Source organism: Rhamphochromis longiceps, linkage group LG6, assembly GCF_057381845.1.
Source record: "Rhamphochromis longiceps isolate RC_006_pf linkage group LG6, R_longiceps_female_GT1.1, whole genome shotgun sequence".
In the NCBI taxonomy this organism is placed as follows: Eukaryota; Metazoa; Chordata; class Actinopteri; order Cichliformes; family Cichlidae; genus Rhamphochromis; species Rhamphochromis longiceps.
The window spans coordinates 34,799,806-34,818,697 of NC_140562.1; the positions used below are offsets into that span (position 1 = coordinate 34,799,806).

Here is an 18,892-nt window from a genome sequence, read left to right on the forward strand (position 1 = left end):
TCATCAAGTTGTCCTCCCACCCTGATAACACACACACTCAATGAAAGGATTTATCAAGGTCGTACACGTAATTCATATATAGTGGAGACAGAAAAACACATTTTTTCCCCTGTGTGTCTGTTTGGTAGATTCTAACTTTACTTTGATTTCTACATCCCTCTTTGTCTCAGCTTTTCTGCCTGCAGCCTGTGTGCGAATCCATCCGTCTCTAATCCTCATCCTGTTCGGCTCACTGAAACCTCGGCGTTCATTTGTTAAACTTTTTCTTTGGCGTCCAGTACAGGCTGTCGGACTGTGCCCCCTCCTCTCTCTCTCTCTCTCTCTCTCTCTCTCTCTCTCTCTCACTGTCCCGCCTGCATTTCTCTCTTTAGATAACTTTTGCTCTCCATCCTTCCCCTCAGTCCCACCACCTGTGTGTCCTCCTCCTCCTCCTCTTCTTCTTTAACCCCTCTTTCATCTCCTTCATCTTCCACCAGGTCATTCTTCTCTCACACACTTTCTTGTTGAGAGATAGACAGTGCAGCATCTTGGCAGCCCTCCACCCTCCCGCCTGGACGGAAAAATAAACAAGGGTCCACATGTTCCCAAGGAATTTTAATGACTTCCATAACTCTGGCCATTTTACCTGCCAAACTCCATGGAGCGTGAGAGGGAAGCGGCGGACTCTGAACGAGCTAGTTTAGCGGCACTGATGACGAGCTTTGTGATCCTTTGAAGCACTAAGAAGCTTTGAAAGAAACCAGTCTGGGATGTTGTAAAGGACAAATCCGTGAGCTAAAAGTATACAGTGTCGAACAAAAAAAGCTGCAAATGTGAGTTTGTGTGGCATTTTACGAATGCCCTACAAACATAAACAAAGTACTGCATCAAAACGGTGAAGGGGATATTAAATGCCCTGGTGTATTGCTCAGTGTTAGAACTTTTTAGTGCAGCACAAGCAGCAGTCCTACTTATATAAGTATCCCGAAATTATGTTACTGTGCTAAAATGGTTGGCTCAACATTTGGCTTACAGGAATATTGCAGAGAGCACCTCTATGTGTCTCCCAGTGATCAACAGCTTCTGGCAGCTACATTCCTCTGCCTCAAACATTGGTGCACAAAATAGACGACTCTTTTGAGAGTCTTTAAAAAGTCAAAGTGAAATAAAGGCACGCATTTATTGTTGGTGTCTTCTCAAAGTTTTATGGTGATAAGCACACTTGTAATCACAAAACATGACAGAAACTGTTGTATGAAGAATTAAAGGATAGCTGTAGAGGAAGAGATATAAATCCTGCTTGTTTTTCATTTTTCACACCAGCACAAAAAAACAAAAATAGGCCAAGCAATGTGTAAAAAGTTCGACCAAACAAATAAAATCAGAACTGAAAGGATTTGTTATCATAGCCATTTAGCCGTTTCTCAACAAATGCCATGTTTAAATTGATCCATTCATTCAGCTCTGTGATCCCTTTGTTACAGACAGTCAACTATGATTTGTATAGAACCGTTTCTGTGAAAGACCACCACAGGCTAAATGACCGATAATAAAATCCCTAATGGCTATATTTTAAAGGGGCCACGACCATAGACTGTCAGGCTGAGCTGCACAGACCTGACCTGAGAGAAGACAAGGGGCTATGGAGGTCTCTTTCAAGGGCTGGGGCTGAGCAATAAATCTGAGCAAATTGTCTTCCCAGACTAAATCTTGAGACTTACTTAAAACAGTGAGAAGCACAAAAATTGTGAGTACATACATGAAACAACTCCACAAAATAAAGAAACTCTAGACTATCAATTTCATTTCCCACAAGAACTCAAATCGGAAGGTTTTAATCTATTAAAAAGGATTTATTCTCCCTTGCACAACGGATTATTCATTATTCAGATTTTGTGTTACATGTGTGCATCTTTAGCTTGTCAGACCTGTTCTACACCTTTATTAACACAGCATTACGAAATCAGACAATGTGTTTTATTACAGATGTGTCGGCAGCAGGGAACACCCAGCCCACTGGCAGGACCGCTGTTTAGATTTCAGTTATATTTTTCTTTCCCTCTCAACCCGGGACCAGCTGCAGAGGAAATGACAATAGAAGGGGAGATTCATAACATCTCCTCCCACCTACCCACGCTCCCAACTCACTCACTAATTTCTCCCTCTATGCGTGCCAAAATGGCCTTTTTTTTCCTGCCCATCTAACTTGTTCAACTTCCCACCCCACTTCTTAATCTGCACTTCTACTTGTTTCATCTCCAAGTTTGTAACCCTTGACCCATGTAATTGATACTTTCATAAATTCAGGAAAATCACACATGCACATTTGGTTTCTTCCCCCCTTTCCCTCTCAGGACTCCATCCTCTCTCACGCACAAGGAATCTGGGATGTGTTCTCCAACTTCTCTAACTTTAAGTCTTCAAATCTAGTAGTCTTTGGGGTGTGGACCCACAAAACTCCCCCAGGCTTGTAATGTTGGACCTTTATGCCTCAATGTTTTCACTTTTAAGAGGACTGCCGATTCCTTATTGTTTAGCATGTATAAAAGTGTTGCATTTGTTTCAAATAACTACACAAACACTTGAACCTTTTTCTGATATCCCCGAAACAAGTGGACTTCTTTTGGTTTGAAAAATATCGACATATGCAAACTTTAAAACATGGCAAACATAGTGCTTTTCTACTCAACTTTCTTACTACAAGACATGCCATTATATATGCCTAAGGATTTTTACCCTAACATTCACTTACTCACATGGATGTATTGAGGTTTAGCACCTTCCCAGAAAACCAAAGCACTAACCTTGCAATTGGTTGACAGCAGACACTAGCTCCTGGGCCACAACCCACATGAACTGACAAAGCGTAGAAGCAGAGCCTCTAATAATTTGGGTGAAGTGAGTATGAATAAGCACAATGACAGTATAACACAGTAATCTCCCAATCTTAATTTACAACAAACTAAATGAATAAGAGGAAAGAAACTAACAGCTGAGGTAAGACTGACAGGATTCACTAAGGACGGGAAACAAGTGTAGTGTCAGTACACCAACATCATTGAACTATCACTTATTTTACTTTGGTGCACGCACTGTTAAAAAGTGCTGGAACCAGATGTTCGTTACCAAGGCAGAGACTGTGTACCAAGTTTGGTTATAGCCAAACATCAACCCACAGCTGGTTCCAGCACGGAGCTCTTTAGCTCCACTCTGACGCAATCCCCTTGATGGGAGGCGTGGGACATCAAACTTTAGTCTCTACCCTCTGTGCTCTACTCATATATCCACTTTTGGACAGGAGAAACCCCATCCTGACTTTATAAATGACTTCTAGACTGTAGTTAAGAAGCAGAGAAGTTGGAAAAAGGGTCAGAAAGAAAAGAGTGAAAAAGGATTTAATAAGGAACCTGGGAGTCCTGAGCCAATCTACCAGGACAGAGAACTCATCCATCCATTATTTTTCTTCTGCCTATCCAAATTAGCGCCGTGGCTAGGCTAAAGTCTAACTCAGTTGTCATGTGACAAGAGACGGGGTACACCTTGGACAGGCTGCCAATCTGTTGCAGATCTAACACAGACAACGCGCATGCACGCACACACACATCAACGTTGCTCTGACTTCCCATGTTGAAGAGGCATTTCATTTGAAAATTCCGACTGGAAACTCAAATTCTGACTCCCAGCTTAATTTTGTATGCACCATTAGAATGACCAATTAACTTAATGTGCAAGTCTTCAGTCCCCTACTCTAGTGAGGTGTGTGGCAGAGCAGTTCATCTGCTAATTGGAAGGTTGGCGGTTTGATCCCTGGCTGCTTCAGTCTGCATCCTTGGGCGAGATACTAACCCCAAGTAGAAAAAGTGCTTGTTTGAATGGGTGTGAATGAGGCAAGTTGTGTAAAGCGCCTTGAATGCTCAGAGTAAAAACAACCAGTATTCAACAATTAGTCCACCAGTTTTATGGTGGGGAGCTTTGGAGTCCTGTCCAAGTTATTGGTCCAGTGGGTCCTGTACATCATATCCTTAGGATATGATGCAAATTTATTCATGAATTTGTGCTGGTTGTTTGCTACCATTTTATCTATAAATCATTCTTCTTGGGCTCCACTCCATCTTTTCTAATTCCTCAACCTGCCACACATCACATTACACTCAGCTGTAAATCCTAGGACAAACACCACATGTAGAAAGCCAATTACCTGTCAAAAAGCACTCTTTCCTTTCCTGTGAAATTCACACTTTGTTCTCAGAGCTTCAAAGACAAATTTGTAAAGAGATTTTATTCTGGGTGGGATTCTGTATTGGAAAATGAGTACTTATTACCTGGCATTTGTAAACAATTATGGTGATAGTCAGTAAGGCTTAACTATAAAATTATGGTGATAGTCAGTAAGGCTTAACTATAAAAAGTTAATGAAGTTCCTTTCAACCAGTTGACTTTTTCCACAGGAAAAAAAAAGAAGAAAAAAAGGCTTTGGTTTTAAACCAAGTGGTAGCCTCCTGTTTTATTAAAGATCAGCATTACTAACACCAATCATCAGGCATGTCAGGTCAAAAGGGTAGTAGCGTTCATAAAAAAAAAAAAAAATTAAAAAAAAAGTAGAGATATCTTAAGGTTAATGACACAAGCCAAAATTAGCCAACTGACGTCAAAAGTGGTAACGGAGCACAAAAAGGAAAAATGTTGTGATGCACAGCATCTCCAAAAGATGAAAAGGTCAGTGTCTTCCAGTATTTAATGTATTTTATGCTCTTCCATGTTCTTTCAATAGCCTCTAAACTTCTGTGTTGTCCAGTGCTTAAGTGGGTCCAGACGGCTGTGGATGGTGCTGCAATACTTGCACTTGGGATCAGGTTCACAAGACAAAGACAACATACAGTGTTAGGCCACACAAGCTGTGCAGGGAAACACAAGGAGCACTCTGCTTTGTACATCTGTGAGGTACTTTGGCACCAAGCACAGAGTGAATGTGGTTGAAATCAAAGCACAAACAGGTGGGAGGTTCAGTCAAATGAGGAAGAGCAAATTTACCTGTGGCAACGGGGATGCAGTCTGCTTTTACAAACATTTGAAAAAAGGGGGTCATTCTAAAGAGCTCACTGAATTTGAGTGTGGTACTGTAATAGGATGCCAGTCCTCAATAGGTCAGTTTGTGAAATAGATATTCTACAGGATGACTCAGAACTGAAAGTATAACCCGGGCACATGAGAGCTACAGCTTTGCATTCTGTCCTCGGATTTCTTTGGCTAACATAAATACTACCCAGAACATATAAACACAATAATGTAGCTCATTAAACTTTTAAAAGTCGTAAGGATTCAACAAAGGCTCAACTATAAAGTACTGAACTACAGAAGTTCCAGTTCCCTGTAACACATGACTCCTTAACTATGAGATCTAATATTAACCTGCCAAGGGATGCAGCTGCTTGGTGAAGACAATTTCAGAAACCCTTCCCATGAACTTTGACCTCACTAGCACAATCTGTAAAAAAAAAAAAAAAAAAAAAAAAAAAAAAGTGTTGGGAGAACCTAAATCGTTATTGGTTTCACCCCACAAGACTCAGCTCACTGTGGCCAGGGTAAAATGGGAGCCTGGGTTAGTGGGGTCCAGCCACTGCTGGGCAAAGATCAACCAATTTATGGTACTTAACTGACGTCATTATCCAAGGGATTACTCAGAGGCTGGAGTGCTGCAGTTTTCTGCTGTGGACGTCTTTCATGCATGACTCCAACAATAACAGCAGCAGCAAACCAGCAAACCACACGGCATCAATCTTTCTCTTTGGGAGCGTTTATTGCAATCTGATTGAGTAACAAGCTTGCAACATGAATGAAGATGTGAGAGAAATGACTAAAATGTCAGTCCCATGAAAACAAAATCCAACAGATCAAAATTCAAGCCTGGGGGGAAATTGAGGATTTGGAAGCCTTGTTTATGTAAATGTAATGCTTGAAAGACCTCAGTGCTGCCTAAATGCTCTCCACTGTAAACAAAAAATAATAATTTCACATTTACTTTTCTGGTTCAAAGATGATTTTGCTTTAAAACTACATGAGCACCTGCATTCAAGCTGAAATGTGTGCAGCCATTTTTTCAGCTGTGTTTGCCCGTCTATGGGACCCAGCCCAAAGCACTTAATTTAGAGCTGGAACGCAGTATTCAATCAGACCCTAATCATGATCTCCAAAAAGACCAAAAAGCTTCAGCGCTTTCATTACTCACAATCTGATTTTCTTTATGGAGCAAGCCAACAGGTGACACTCCACAGACCTTCAGTGTGTACTTTCATATAAACAGTTAAGGCAAAGATTTAAAAATAAATAAATAAAAATGAACAAAACACAGACCGGGCACACATGCACAAAATCACCCCCAACAAAAAACAACACAAACACATGGACTGTGGTTGAGGATGAATTTCTTGAAGGCAAAATTAAGTTCAGCTGACATAGACAGCTGGAAACCATGTTGTATGACATAATTGTGGGAATAATACCCAAGCTATTTACCTAACACGCACATGCACACACTACAGAGAGCATAAGGAATAGAGCCAGTGAGGTCGCTGAGGTTGATTGAGAGACCAGAAAAATACTCGCTAACAGTACGTGTTCACCCCCTCAGCCTCAGCATTGGGAGATAAATTTTCTTGGATAGTTTTCTGGGACGTTGTTGAACTACATGGTCAAAGCACAATAAGTCAGATGTAAGTTATATCTCAAAACCTTGACCTGAGAGCAGGCATGTGGTGTCAAGTTCATGTGAATACAAAAAAATATATATATATTTGTTTTAAAAAAAAATGCCTCGGGAGAGGAAATCAAGGCCAGAAGGACCGCAAATCATTTGGCCTGAAGCACCAACATTTTCTTCAAGGGCCCAGCACACAAAGTCATTTCTGAAACAATGAGAAACCTCAGAGGAGACCAAACAAAGCCTGCAGCAAGGGTCCTTTTTTATTGCTTTTTCTGCAGACGAACTCTGCACAAATATCTGATTGGACATTTCAGGATTCATTGGAGCACCAAGGCCATCGCCATGGCAGCAAGTACAATGTGTACACACCTAATAATCTCCTCTGCAGCAGAACTGAATCTCAAAGCAGAACATTTTTCTGCTCCTGTTAAACCTCCACAAAGCAACAGTAACAGCATATAAAGCTGCAGCTAGCAGTGCTTTGTATGTGCACATTCAGCCTCCTCGTCAAGAACTCACCAGATTTTAAGTCAAAGTTTGAAAATATTTTGATGTTGGTTTAAGGCTCAATGAGAGGATGAATACCAATTTCAATAATTTAAAAATTTTTTTATCCAAGACAGAAGCAAGATTTGACATGCTTGGCCATTATCAAGCATTAGAGCATTTGAAACCCCAAATGTATGATTTTCAAAAACAAAGTCTGTTGAGGTTGTGTGCAGTGCGCACTACTGCACCTAGTGTGGATTACAGTATTTTTCGTTCAGCCTGGACGATAAAGGTGAGGCAGCCAACAAAGACAAACCTGTGAGGACTATTTGCTCACCACACTGAAGACAACAGGAAGAGATTAGTGAAGAAACGTACAGTCTGTGAGCTCAGTGGCTGTATGCAGTAACACTACAGAGGCAGGTGTGTTCCTGATGTGAATCAGAGACTTTATTACTTCAGCACTGAAAGACAAATGTGACAGCAAGTCAGAAAAAACACAGGTCAGTTCTAAGCTTTGTAACCTATGCACATCTACGTTTAAATTTGCATACACTTTGTTGCACTGATGGGTAGCTTGAGATCTTAGCATAGCTCAAAAAGAACTGCAGCACAAACATGACTCAACTTGGCCCCAAATTTCCTTCACAAACAGCGTGAGAGCTCTTGGATAAGCTGCAGAGCATTTGAGCAAAAAATAAAAAAAAATCTGTTGTGTTGAAATCAGAGACTGTTGATCTGAAATGGTGTACAGATTTCTGTGATTCAGTTCTTGAGAAGAAAGAGAAAACAAGTAGAAATGATCCATAACCTCGAGGCATAAAAGGCAATGCCTTGATCATGGAAAATGCCTAAAGCTATATAAATCTAATGAAGTGAAGCAAATGTAAGCAGAAATTTCAGGGAAGACAAAAAAAAAAAAGACAAAAAAAGAAAGTGAGCAAAGCGCAACAAAACCACCGGTTTTCCCAGTCAGTCAGTCATTTATCCAACCATGAAAGGGGGCCTTTCATAGGAATACCCGGAAAAACAGTCCGAAATAGAAACAAGCTGCTCCTAATGGCTCCTTATCGCCGTTCAGTCGACAGTAAACTGATATCTATGAAAAGAGATTCACGAGAGCACTTGACTGTATCACTCCTTCCCCTCAAGGGAAAAAGGAACCACAAGAAAATAAAGCAACTTTTTTAATCCTTAACCTTAAACTAAAATTTCATATTATGTAAGAGACCAAGGTAATAACTCACGCCTTATCAATACAGCCCAGATGCAAAAATCCCAGCCCCCTCTACAAACTACAAGCACATGAACCTACCCCCTACCACCTTCCCATAAGCATGCTGACACTTGAGAGGGCGGCACCTCTCTTAAGCACACAGAAAGCCATCTCGGGTGCATTCAAAGCTCCCAGCTCTATTCTTCTCCGCAGTAAAAGAACTCCCAGTTTGAAAGGAGGGAATCGGGCCTCTGCTATTTCATTTAGCATGCCAGACAAGTCTCTGAATCCCTCGTAAACTTCCTAATGTGTAATGAACTTTTGTGAACAAGATACCAAGAAGGACAGTGCATGCCTTAAAAAGAAAAAAATGAAACAAAAACATGAGTTTACCACTGATGCGCACACTTTCCTTTGCTGCGGTCAGCTCTAGGGAATGACAGAACTGCAGAGCAGAAACATGAAGGGACAGCAGTGATACGAAGGGGAACACAGCATCCATTCAGTCACAGAAAATACAAAGATGTGCACAAAACACGGAATAAAAAACTACAGTTGTGGAGAATCTTCAGTACAAACCTGCTGCCGCCAAATCTTTCTCTTCAGACAGCTGCGATCCACCTGCGCTACAGCGAGTATGCTGCCGCTACTGCTCTCCCTCTCTCTAACACGCCTCTCCCATTGAAGCCGAATGCAGTGTAAAATTTTGCGTCGTCTGCCCGCTTTCTTTCACGCTCCTCCTACAGCATCTTTCCCCCCCTTCCTGGAGTTGCTCCTTCTTCCCTACTTAAGCAGGACGCACTCTGGTACATCTGGCAGAAAATACGACGCATCTGCTGCAGGAGCTGCAGAGGACTGGCCAGCATGAAGACAGAAGGGGGCTCTGTGAATTCAGCAGGAGGCTGATAGTGACGGAGGGGTTGAATATGGAAGGGGGGGAGGGGTGAGATGACAGGGTTATTCGCCCCCAGGGGTGCTTCAGAGATCTTTTGTGAAAAAGGTCCAAGACCTCCAAAAGGTGTTTTTTTTAGCCATTCCTTCTTTCAAACATTTGTATAGACTGGAACTTGATAACAAAGTGAGTAATGCATAAGACGGATACTTTAGATGGTTGTGCAATAAATTAAGCTCGCTCCTTCTATTTTTCCTCCTCCCAGTCCCCATTTAACTTCCTTGAAACTTATTAAAACACCAATTTGTATTTATTTTTTAATTCACAAATGGCTCTCCTATACTTCCAGTGTTGCCAAATCTTCCCCCTTCCTGCACTACACAGTCCCTCCCTCCTCATTAATCATTAATCCTCCTGATGACATTCAGCACTTGATAGCAGCTCAACTGCCTCCTCATGTGAGGAATCTCCTTTGACACAAAAGAGTTTGGAGGAGCGTTTGATCATATAAAGAAAGGAGGGAGGAGCTGCCATTTAGAAATGGCTTTTTAGTTTAGAAATACAATGATGTGCGCCAAATCGGTCCTTGGCTTTTAAATGAATAGTTGGATAGCAAGTAAAAGCCTTAATATTTAATGATGACGAACACAGACAGAGAGAGATGTTAACAACAACAACAACAACAACAACAACAACAAGTACTGCGCCCGCACCGCTCATGTTCTGACTTCACCCTGGCAGAGTTATCCATGCAAATGAGGACTCATCTTAACCTTCACACTATCCTGACTTCCGTGACTGTGAAGAACCTGTTGCACTGAGCACTTGCATTCCCGTGTACTGCACACAACAGATCTTTAAAACGGAACCATTATGCTCCTTTTCATCGCAATTATTTTAGCTTTGCATGATTGACAGTTCAAAACACTGAACTGTTCTTTATCAAAAACATTTATCTCCTCACTTTATTGTTTCAGTTGTACTTCTATGGTTAATCCATACAGAGTCGACAAAGTAGACTATACAAGTTGAAGATTCCATTGCAAAACATTAATACCTGCGCAGGTGGCAATGACTGCAACGTGTAGATACATTTCTAAGGATGTGCACTTTAGGATATGATATGGTTTTAGAAGAGTTTGACGTCACGCGCCTACAGCAATGAGTTAATAGAAGTATAATAGTATCCATTTAACTTCCTCTTAAATGGTTACTCCTCAGAAAGTTTGACTGGCCGGTTGGCGAGCCACGTTGGCCATATTTGTGAAAGCTGCTCAGTCACATCATAAAGTGCACTTAAGGCAGTCTAAAACCTGAGTTTTGGGGTCATGGGGATTATTTGCACTTAAATGGTTAAAAGTGATCATATGACATAAAATCAGGAAACGCATAATCGGTCCCCTTTCAAGATTTTCATTATTAAGATGTGGAAAAGCATCATGCATGAGACGTATTCTAAGGACTGCACAGCAATGCTAAAATGGGCCTCGTGTAACATTCCAACTTCCATCATGTATAGGAAATTGTTGGGGTGTCTAATTTATGGTTTGTCAGAGAAACAAACAAATCCAAATGAATATTTAATTGGTGCTTCTGTGGAAAATGCTTCCATTTGGAGGGTAAAACATTGGCCTTATTGCTGGCAAACCAAGGAGGCAATAATTATAGGAAACAAAAATACAAGTCCATACCAGCACAAGAAGCAAATGAGCCAGTTGAGCCTATAAATCAATTTGAAATCAATTATTCGAGCAAAGAGTATGGGATTTATGGGAGAAACAGCCCCAGCAAGCTACTGTATATGCAGCTTTCAGTCTCTGTGGCAGGGATTCCCTGCTTGCTCTGCTGGTCTGTGCGGTGAGTGTGGTTTTACGTTTGTCAAACTGCCTCGGACGAGCGGATCAATCGCTCGTGGCTGAAAGCAGTGAATCCCCACACTGGAAACTATTTTTAAGGAGTAGTGTGTTTAAACTGGTTCATGTGGCAGAAACATCTTCAGCATTCATTTCTCTGCAATGAACGCCTCATACATGTATTTGTTAAAACTACATGTTTCTCACAATAAGCCACACATCCATCACCACAACCTTCTCACTGGACATACCCGCACCAAAATAAACAACACAGCGGGAGCATGAACGGCTCTAACATGGCAATAAAGGTGTAAATCTAGGCTGGTGTGTATCTGTGTTTGCACACCTGTCATCTGTGCATATAAACTGACCTACGCTACATTGCTTGGCTGTCAGTATCACTCCATTAATCTTGATTTAGCACATAATATTCCTCAGCTCAGAACTGCAGACTCGACCACCAGACAGCTATGCGCGTTTACATGAATGTCCTCACTGACTGAGCATAGATGAGACACATTTCAAGGGCTCCATCTACATTTAAAGGAAAAGGGAGAAACAAAGTATAGCTCACTTTGTCACAGTACATGTGAAGCTCATTAACAGCAACTGTTTGATAAGCAGAGAAAGAGGAAACAGACAGTACTCTCCTCCTACTAACAATTTTGTCACAAACCTGCTGATGGTATCGAAGTAAATAGGCACCATTTTTTCCTGCCAACATCAAAATCAAAAAGGTCCACCGCCAGTATTCTTAAGCTTTTACTCTCAGGATTTTTCATCCTCTCTAATCTGGACCACTATTTTGCATTTGAGAACACTGCTGACATTGCACTGGAATGCCATATTTGCCATTTGTTCCATCTTGAGCCACAATAAATGATTCTTGGATATGATCAGCAGTTCTTTCCACTGCTACATGTGACTAGCATGCAGCATTTCCTCATCGAAAACAACACAGTTTTGGCCAAGGGCTGTGCAAACTACTGGCATAACTAAAGCATCACAAAGAAATTCTTTGAATGTAATAAGAATGTACTCATTTGAAAAGAATGCAAAGTATGGATATAAATCAGATTAAACGCCTAGAAAAAGAGAGAAGGAAAAAGAAGTGAACCTCTCTCCCCAGAATTTAACTTGAGTAAATGAACCCATTCTACTCCCTGCAAACCCAAGAGGATACCAAAGCAACGCAAGTGCTGACGCAAGCTTAAATCCCTTGAAATACCCAAAGGAAGTGCAAGGATTCACCTGCAGAGTCTGCAGTGGTCTACTGGCTTGTGTCCAACATTAGAAATAAAGCATGGCTGAGAAAAAGCAAAGCAGTGACTATTACAGGGATTTATTGTGTTTGCCGTAGCAAAATATGAGGCGTGTGTTGTGAAACGACTCGGGTAATTAATGCAGAAAGCTGCCATCTACAGTGGAAAATAATGTGTGTGTATGACTGTTTTCACAGGCAAGAAAATGAAGCATAGAAAGGGCTGATACAAGTGTCAGCAGCATAATCGCGTAACATAAAATAATCTCCTAAGAAGCCAATGAAGTTTCTTCTCATTTAGCCATATACGGTCGGCACCCTTTAATAAATTATTCATTAGTAAAATATTACTTTTGTCTTATAACGGTTGTAATTAAACCTGACAAATAGGCCCCAGGCTTTATTAATCACCCAGATGTATTTTTTTTCCTTGTTTGTTCACAGACTCAGATGAACCGTGTCCTGAGACGACCTTCTCCCCCTGAATGAGGTGTGGAGACTCTTGGTCTATGTGGGGGAGGGGGGCTCCGTTTAGTTTCCTGGGTTGACTGCAACATCATGTGACACATGGTGACTCACTAATGAGTCCGCGTCTGGCACAAGGTCAGGAGGTGCATATTACGGTCAAAAGATATATTTTGACGGGGGCTTGAACTCCACAGCGTGACCCTCAGTTTAATCGACTTCTTAGAATAGCACTAAAGCTATGCTGTTAACAGACCAGCTCGGTTAAACACATACTACTACCATGCGAAGAAATTACGCAACATGTTAAATTACTTTAACATGTTGTCAAAAAAATGTGAGCTATAGCAAAAACACCCACAAAATGTAATTATGCTGGAAAATATTACAATTTAATTCCATCTCCCAGTGCGGTCCAGAGGGAGCAGTTTTGACATGAAGCAGATCTCAGCCATAACTGAAAGGACTGAGAGGCCCAGCCTTCAAGTCTGACTTAAACGGCGACACGAAGGGAGAGATTCAGACAAACACAAATCACTGCCAAACATTGTTACTTACAACACCCACTCCACGGCACATTTCCACTGCCAGCTGCCAGATTCAGTAACAAAAATATTCAATAAAAACAACCTCTTATTTTATTTTATTTTAAAATCTGTCCCACATTGTAAATTAATTTCGGATGAGCTATTGGAAAAAACAAACAAACAAAAAAAAACTGGATTGAACACTTTCAGATGTTTTATGTATGATCAGTAATTAGTTACTGATTACTTTTTTCAAGTAACTTGACCAACACTGATGATGACTTAAGAGTATGGCTCTGTTGTGGACAATGTAATTGTGGCTATCACTACCCTCTAAATTTGAGCCTATTGGATAGACCGGCTTGTAAAAAAACAAACAAAAACACAATCTTTGGAAGATGTACTTTTATGGCCAGTTGTAGTAATGTAATTCTCTACTTTTGTACCCTGTAAAAACAAAAAATTCTAACATTTAAGAGTCAGCTTGGTGATTTGCTCTTTGTTCAGTGCAAAGAATACAACAAAAAGTTTCAGATGAGAGAGACGTAAAGTATCTCACTGTTTACCAAATCCACTTCAAAAACAGAACTAGGGCAAAGAAATAGAAACCCCTGCTACTAGATCTTCTAAGTCCAGCAGCATAACAAAGACCACATGCAGTACTATACATTTCATCCACCCACGCTTCATGGTACACAAAAGCACCACAGAAGCAGACCAAGGGAGCATTCTCTTATATTACTTCTGTTCTAGAAATCACAGCAGAATGACCCTCAATTACACTGACAAATACAGCTGTACAAGTAGAAAAGCAACAGCCACTAAACTAATGATTAAAAAACTATTTACTATTGAAACACACTGGTGGCTATACAGGCTTCAAAACATTGAGAGCCCCCAATTTAGAAGCACTGGAATTGACATGATTTTACAAAAGATTGAAGCTACCAGTCAAGAAAGGTCAAGAGGAGTGCTCATGCATCTGTTTATCGAACCTATTAATCAAGACACACACACACAAAAAGTATTTTATGATGCATTTTTCCATTTACAATCGACTGTCAGGTCAGTGAAGCCATCTATCCGATATGGACCTGACCACTGTCAGGTCATGTCAACCTCAGAGCGCTGAGCTGTAACACTCCCGACTCCTCATCTGCCCTTTACTGCAAGTCCATTTTCTGCTCTAGTGTCATGAGGGGGCTGTAATGAAACAGCCTATTGTGCACGACAGAACTGCACCCTGCCTTTGACACTTCCACAGTGTGCGAGCGTGCTCGTGTACGAATGTGTGTTTGTGTTTTTAAGTGCGCGTCAGTGCGCTCCTACTTTCCCATCCTTGCAAAGCACAAAGCGGTTGTTTGTTGCACTACAAAAGCCCCACAGGCCACCAGTGCTGAAAGCAGAACTTGTGTCAGTTTGTGACTATGCATTATATGCTTAGCGAAATATCTGCTTTTGTATCTATACGAGCAAAATAATGAAGAAATTGATGGCAGCCAATTTGTATTTCCTATGTGCATTTGTGCATGCGGTCAAGATGTGGCCGCATACTCCCAGCCTGCGTTTCATTGGGATGTGACTGATGATTACAAGACCCATCATGTGGCTCTAAACCAGAGATCTGCACCACAAAACCATGGCACACAAACAGACATCCATAAATCTGATCATTTACAGCTGCCAGACCAGACCAGGCCAGACCCCCGTTCTTCCATCTGAGCAAAACTAGCCAAAAAGAAAGAAAGAAAAAACAGAAGCAGAGGTTATCGAATCATATCAAATTTGGCTGTGAAACAATTCAAATAGAGCACATGCACAATCAGGCACAGGCACAAACACAAAGTAAAACAACCAACTCCTCTGGCTGCTGTCAGGACTTATGAGTCACAGAAGAGACAGCTGTTATTCATCAGGGAGACACCCATTCTGATTATAATTAAAACAGCTCAGAGCCATAAATCAGCGTGTCAAGTCCTTGGAAAGACCACTTTGATTAATACTGTTAAACATGGTCATCACAAATCTGTCCATGCCGAAAGACAGTGCAGCCACCACAGGGAGGAAAAAAAAAAATGCATCTCTTACCTACTACAACAATGTCTTTTCACTCAACTTCAAAACCTATTCAAGCACCTTAAAAATCAATACACAGTTCCACCAAAGGAAGAGGATTGTAGTAAGCTCTGCCCCGCTATGCTGTAGGGCTGGGTTGAACATCATTATATCATTATCCATGTCAGATATGCCCAGCCTTTTGTGATTTCCAACAAAGACTCTCCCTGAAAGTTCAAGAACTGCATGGGTTTTTAATTTCCACCATCTATAAAATCCATCTTGGGTTGAATGCTTGCAGGTTTAGAACAGCTGGCCATCTCTGCAGTGAGAATTGTTAAAATCATATAATTCAAACCTCCTTTATCCTGAAGATTCACTGAGTTTTCTCTAAACTGAACCCAGCTTAGCATGTGTTTGGACTTGTCTTTGACTGGGAAAGTGTCCGAAATAATGGAAGAAGTAGGATGGATGTGTGTCGTCAACTTTGTCCATCTTTAAGGAAATGTATCACTATACGGTTTTTAAATAAGAGCAAGTGTTGTTTACTCCAAATTTTAAAAAAAATACATACATTTTCATATTGACGTCTACAATAGTTTGCAGAAATGTTAGGCTGACTTAATATCAGATATGATTACAGCACTCTACCCTAAAAGTAGATGGATTTAAATGTAAATTCTAATAATATAAATGAAAAGTGTCTGTGTATATGCCTTGCCAGTTTTTGGATCAATTTTTATTAACTAAAACTACAAAATTCATTCACAAAGTAACTGGAATACAAAAACTAAGTTAGGCTGTTAAACCATATCTCTGTATATTCTTTCTTGAACCTTAGTGAGTAATAACAATATCCTTGGACAGTGAACCAAGGCTTTCCAAAACAAGAGAACGTAGAACTAAGCAAAGCACTGCACTGGCATGTCATCATCACCTAGGACTAGCATATCACTGTGCACGTTGTGATCAGGGTGAGGCACCACAGCCAGGTCTGAACACCGCACACACTTTACTGAAGGAAATCTAAAGGAAGAAATGGAAGCCAATCTTCAAAAATATGTTTTTAGATCAAATGTTGCTGGAGACAAGTGCCATTTACAGCACACTTTCAGTCTTAGCATTACTGCTCCTATAAATACTCGGGTCTTGTGCTTCATTTTTTGAGCTATTTCGCTTATCAACCTTTCTGTGCTGACACTCTCACTGTCATTGGGCAGCTCGGGTTTTATACTTCTGTCATTGTTGTTACAAAGACCTCGACTATTAGGAGATGCCAACTGTTTCTATGACTTTCAGCCACTCATAGAAACAGTCATATTATACTGGTTTACAAAGAGACAGGACAGATGTAAAAAAGGCATTAAAGTTGCTGTACACAAGTCAAATGAAGAACAAGAAATATTAATTAAAATCATTTTCCTTAAGTTTATTTACCACATTGTTGTGCACCCATTTCACAACAGCCTCTATTAACGTTTGCAAGAATTTAAATGATGCTAGTGTCTCTCATAGCTCGTCTGCGGTGTGCTGTAACATCGCTGAATTATTATTTTTTTTAAATTATCTTCATCATCCCTTATTACATCACTGCTCTCTTAGCAGAATGGAAAAGCTGCATTTTTCCCCTCAAAGCTGGGAGGCCCCAAAAACCTCTGATGACAAATACGTCAAAGGCAAGCTGATTGTCGCTTATGTCTTCTCAGCAGCAAGAACATACAGAACAGTGACATTTTGTAATTTTGCCACACGTTTGCCATATTTACTCGTTAGAACATGCCAGTATTCCAAGGACTTCAGCCTTGTTTGATTAACAGATTCGTTATTACAAGAAAATGCAATTACAAAGATGCTTAATACAGTTCAATAGTGTATATTACTTCTGAATTCCTGCTGCAGGATAAACAAAATCGCAGAAAGCACTACGAAACTCATTAAAGGATTACATCGACAGACGTTAATCCACTTTCTATTGTGGTATAATTTATAAATGGAGCATTAGAAGCTTAGCCAGATGGCTTAGCTGCAGTTTGCACTTTAAATGGCAAATATGTCCAAATCACAAAGCTGTCAGCAACGGATTCCCACTGGAGCTGAATCCTTGTCAAGAACAATACTAAATCAGTTGGTACAAGAGAATTATTGGAATGAAAAAAAAGAGCTATCCCAACTCGGGTTTGTTTTTTTTAACAAATTTTAATGCAAAACAAAATTTTAGCTGCTCAAATGTTGCTTGGAGATTGAATATGGGCTTGGTAAAACTAACGTAAAAGAAAATGTACATTAGAAGGATAATAGTGGATAATATTATCAAAGAGGAGTGCTCCAGCAGTGCTCAGAGATAAGCACAGACTCTAAAGTACTTTTGTGTCTGCAGTTAAATTTGCTGGGACCTGAAATGTTCTCATACAGGAATTAAAGAACCAGACAACTTGGTATGTAACACTTTGAGACACACCAGCAATCAGAGCTACGCTGACTTCTTCTGACCTTACAAGCTCTGAGCAACTACGTCTGAGAGAGATCCTTTAAAAATATCTGACAGAGAAAGAGGGAGAGCGACAGGGTAAGATAAGACCGAGGTGCATAACGAGAGACAGATCAAGTAAAGACATACAGAGTGAAAGAGGAGTGAGTGAGAGGAGGGAGATCTTGTGTCGCTCGTACGTCAACGGCCCAAAACAGAAAGCACAAAGCACGCCGCTGCTGTAAACACAGAAAAAGATCCTTTCATTTATCAGATAGGAAAGAATCAGACTGTGGCTAGGAGATCAAACTCATGGGAGTTCCCTAAAATTCAATGAGTCACAAACATACTACAGATCAACAGTGTTGCAGTGCTGAGCCAAAAGAAATTGTTTTAAATATAATTAACAAGAAACACAAAAATTTTTGTCTTACATATGGATGGCTGGAATCAGCTTTTACTGGCTCTGATCCAATAATATCTTTAGGATTTGGAGAAATACCTCCAAAGTGCTGCTGCTCTGCTGTTAGTTTCCTCCACATTACGTCAGCTTTGGGTGATGACAGATACAGAATAAAGAACTCAAATGAATAGATCGGATCATGTCACCAATATCCAGCTTTCTGGGCTAGTATCAGACTGATATCCGATCCACTACTGTCAAATTCCTAGAATTGAATGAATTCTAGGATTGGCTTTCAAACTAAAAGCAATACTGCCATATGGCCCCCACAAACTCAAACTACAGGGGACAGGCACACGATGCTTCCATCAGAAGACTTGGAAAAAAGCTTTGTAGTTTCAAATTCTGAAGATGGTCAAACATCCAAAACCCATTTTGCAGTGGAAAAGGGTTCTGTGGGCTTCTGTGGACAGTGGAAGTTTATTCGAGATAACAAAATTCTAGGACATTAGGACTATCATTTGAAAACAGAACAACGGCAACCACCAACCACGAGCTTTATTTATAACCAGGAATCATACTTGA

The 18,892-nt window shown here is 40.6% G+C and overlaps 1 protein-coding gene across 3 annotated transcripts in view; it reads right to left on the bottom strand.

The window, feature by feature from the left end:
• The window catches only part of add3a (adducin 3 (gamma) a), a 105,332-nt gene that overhangs the window by 65,330 nt on the left and 21,110 nt on the right, over positions 1–18,892 (bottom strand). Inside the window, exon 1 of one of the 3 annotated variants that reach the window (XM_085410370.1) lies at positions 8,964–9,948. The exons of the other annotated variants lie outside the window; for them this stretch is intronic. The gene's annotated coding sequence lies outside the window, so the exon portion shown is untranslated. Of the gene's footprint in view, positions 1–8,963; positions 9,949–18,892 lie in introns of those variants that run through there. 3 annotated transcript variants of the gene reach the window in all.